The sequence below is a fragment of the Carlito syrichta genome, unplaced genomic scaffold (assembly GCF_000164805.1).
Source record: "Carlito syrichta isolate Samal-C Ts95f unplaced genomic scaffold, Tarsius_syrichta-2.0.1 Scaffold313052, whole genome shotgun sequence".
NCBI classification, from domain to species: Eukaryota; Metazoa; Chordata; class Mammalia; order Primates; family Tarsiidae; genus Carlito; species Carlito syrichta.
The window spans coordinates 84464-88765 of NW_007257148.1; positions in this window are offsets into that span (position 1 = coordinate 84464).

Genomic DNA, 4302 nt, shown 5'->3' on the forward strand with positions numbered 1-4302 from the left:
ATTTTAGTGCATGGGGGGTTGTTCTTGGAACCAATCCCCCACATACACCAGGAGACGACTGTGTTTTCCAAATACACTGTAGAACCTCAAATTCTTTCTAGATTTGGGAAGAGTACAAACAAATAAGTTATACATGCCTGAAATTAGCAATATTTCCCTATAAAGAGCCGTTGGGTTGACATCACAGTTGCCAAATTCATTTCTGATGGGCTCATGGGGAGACATGGAATGAGACTTCATCCTACATGCAATTCCAGTTTACATCCTCAATCAGTCGTGAGAAGAAGTTAAACACAAAGTTATGTGCATTTTGAAACATAGCAGTTAGACGACAAATACAGCTCAGAGTACCTCTTTATAAAAACCAATGTCTATAATTCTCCTTTCACTCCTTTTTTCTGGGTGGGGGCAATTTGTCCATATGCCTACATGTGCTAGATGTTATTGCCACTGTAAATTATTGCATGCTCTATGGTCTGGTTTTATAATTAAGAAGTTTAGTTTATGGGGGCAAAACTAAATCTATGTGGATTTAGGCTATTTAATTTAGAGCCAGGATCAGGACTTTGACTACTTGGTACAATGCTGGGTATTCTGTCAGAGCACAGAATATAATAAATAATAACCACAATAAATGTGCTAGAACTGGTATAGCAGTTGTCTAGATTGATGAATCTCATTTGCTGGCCTATATTATTCAGCTCCAGTAGAAATTACAGTTTACTTATAAAGAGGTCTCATTTATTTAACTGCAATCTTTAAAAAAATTCTTATTTCCCTTTTAGTTGTTTATGTGTTCTTTCTCAAGTTTTTTCTCTTTAAAACCTAATATTCCTTTGAGGGGGAGTTAAAAGATTTAGCTTTGTCTGGTAGCATGCCAAATGGAAAACCCACTATCATCAATTTTCTTTCCAATAAAAGATATTGCTCAGAGTGGGAGTGGTGATGCTCACCAGTCTACCCTCTCAGTGTTGATGAGATTCTCAAATGCCTCTAAATGAAGCAGGGTCTGCACTGGGACAGAACAATTTTGTGATAAGAGTAAAAATTAAACCATTATATGTGATGATAACCAAAGAAGAAACACATGTTTAAAATCAAACTAAAGGATTATTGAAGAGTATGTTTTCATAAAGTGGAAGATTGTGGCCCTTTCCAAAATATGTCAAGGGAAAATGAAGCAGTCCATGTATTTCTCCAGTCCCAATTACATATACTTGAGAAGTCACAGAACCACTTGGAAAAGGATTAAGCAACCCAAATAGTTGCCTCATTCATTTTTTCTCAAATTAAAAAAAAGTGACACAATCCTTTAAGAAGCTACTGAAAATAATGAATCTTCTTCCTAAAAAAATACATGAGCACAAAATTTTTATACAATTTTGGAAGGCTTAAGAGATTATTTGAAACCCACCTATGAACCCAGGTTAAGAACCATATGGTTCTCAGGGGCGTGGTTTATGCCTTATAGGATACAGATCTAAATGCTGGCCATGCAGAATCAGTAGTACACCTGCAATGGAACTGTTACCAACACTACTTTATAGCTATAGATTTGTGTATTTCAAAGTGCTTTCTCATATGTGAACTATTTGATGTATCAGTCCAGATAGCCACCTCAGTAGAGTAGGTAACAAAAAGGGTACATAACATTGAGTCCTATTCTGTGCTGTATTGCTTACTAATGTCTGATATCCTATTAGAATTCTTTTGTATATGCCTGAGCCCGAGGGTTCGAGACTCACCTGGGCAAATTGGCGAGACCTCATCTCTACAATAAATCAAAAATAAGCCGGGCGTGGTAGCGCGCACCTATAGTTCCAGCTACTTGGAAGGCTGAGGCGGAAGGATCACCAGAGCGCAACAGGTCGAGGCTACAGTGGCCGGGGAGCAGCCACTGCACTCCAGTCTGGGCGACAGAGTGAGACTCCAACTCAAAAAAAAACAGAATTCTTTTGTATAAATAAAAATGTTCCCTCATTAAATGTCCTTCATTGGTGAACATTGAATACTTATTAGATCCTTTCCAATGAGAAACAAAATACTTAGGTTTTGACAGCATTAACACAGACACCTTGATCAGCAGTTAAGTTTTATTTGCTGGGGGGAGGGGTTTGTGGGGGTGTCACAGAGACTATTTCAAGAAAGTACATGAGGTCTTTCCTTTGACAATTTATATATCTGTGTGAGTCTGGATTTTCTTCATATACTTCAACCAAAACAACATATTGCAACAGATTGGATGCAGAGGCAGATATGAGAATCCAGCTGTCTTTTATTAAACCAGACAATCGGGAGATTTACAAAGATGGAAAACAATGCCCCCCTTCTCACTGAATTTATTTGTTTTGGAAAACAAAGTTATGTAAACTGGTAATGTATTTTTTATTTTAAATAAATTTACAAATATTTTAAAGTTTTACTTTAATTTTAAGTGATAAATATCAACATATGTGACCCACATAAACGAAAGCTCTTTGGAGTCCTCACCAAATTTTAAGTGTTAAGGTGGTCCAGATAGCCAAAAGTTTGAGAACCTGGTAAGTCTTAGAAGACAGATTTGGATGAATGAGCAAGTGTAAGGGTGGGAGGGATGTGACAGTCAGGGCTTGATGAGGGCACCGTGTCTTGTCTTGAGGGATCCTTGAATGGTACTAAAAGTGGACAGAGAAGGATGCAGTCCAGTCTACTTCTTCACTTTGCCTGTGGTCTGTTCTAAACACAGCTGTCATGGCAGTGCAATTTACAGAAAGAATTCTTAAGAAACAAGCAAGTGGAGTTTAGAATCCTAAAACTAGGAGACAACTGCAGGTTATTTAGCGAAAGACACTGAAGCTGCTGCTTTTTCTGCAATGAGAATGGAAAACATTTTGGAATTCTAGGCACTTTTATTGCCAGATGATACAAGATTTGTTTATTATTAGATCTTTGTAATATTTGTTATACAAATGCATTTTATAAATGTTATTTTTTAATAAATGTTATGAAAATGCATTTTTCTTTTATCTTTTGGAGTACCATTTCCTGGGGAAAAGAATCTTAAAAGGGACAAATCGGTAAGAGATAGAGGAAAAGCTTAGTGTACTCCCCAAAATGTATGTCTTAAAATATAGCATTTACTTACTATTGTGCTGAGAACTTGCTATGCTTGCTATAGGGGAAAGTCTTGATTTGGAAGAAGAAAGCTGTCTCAAACAATGTACTTGCTATATCGTTTTGGGTAATTTAACATCTCTAAGTCTTATTCTCTTATCTATAAAATATGAATAATAATATTTATCTCACAAGGTTGTTAGGGATTAAAAAGAGATAACCTATATCAATAGGACAGCACAATACATTGTAGGTCTTCAGTGAATAGCTTAGAGAGTGCTTGTAAAGGGCAACGGTACATCCAATTGCAGAGATAAGACGTTGTAGACAAATACTTTGAAAATACAAGGTGGAAGGTCTGACGTGCCAGAGTCACTACAGATGCATTTAGAAGGGTGCTACGGCGATCTAAGAAAAGGAGGGGTCACACTTGTTGGGAACGAGGGAAGAGGTTCACGGAAATAGGGGAGTGTTGGATGAATCCTCCTCCCACTCCTGGATCCCCAAGGTCTCCAGCCGAGTATCCCGGCCCAGCCGCACCCCTGACCCCCTCGCGGGTTATCAGGCAGCTTCGCGCGGCTCCCACGCCAGCCTGGAGAAGTTCTGCATTCTATAGCTGCCCGATTCCTTCGTGTAAGTCCACACCGCCTGCCACTGCCTCGCGGCCCGGGTCGGCCTAATTTGCGCCCACCCCCACCCCAAGCTCCGCGCGATCACAAGTGAAGGCAAGCGGGGGTGCGGGATAGGGGAAGGAACGCCCAAGTTCTCAGTTTCCGACTACCGCTCTTCCCTCACACTTAGCCAGCTTTAGTCTCCCAATTGGCCCCCACCCCACCCACTGGGCTCGCGCCGAGACCTCTTGACTGTGACCGAGGTCCCAGCGCTCCAGCCCCCTAGGATCCGGCGGCCGGCGTTCGCGCGCTCGCTCATCGATTGGCACTGCCTTGCTCCCTGAGCTCCGGGCGCGGGAACAAGGCCCCGAGACTCGGGCGGTCCAGCGCGCGCGGGGCGGGGACCAAGGCAGGCAGGCCGGGCGATTGCCGATCGCACGGATGAGCGCGCGCTCTGTCTGGCGGGTGGCGGCGCTGGCTAGCCTGCGCGGCAAGAGGCCGGAGTCGCGTGCTCGCCAGCCCCTCGCCTGCCCTTGCCCCGGGGAGGGCCGCCCCGCGTGGGGCTCTCGCGCCGCCCGGGGTGGGAGCGGGCGAGCGG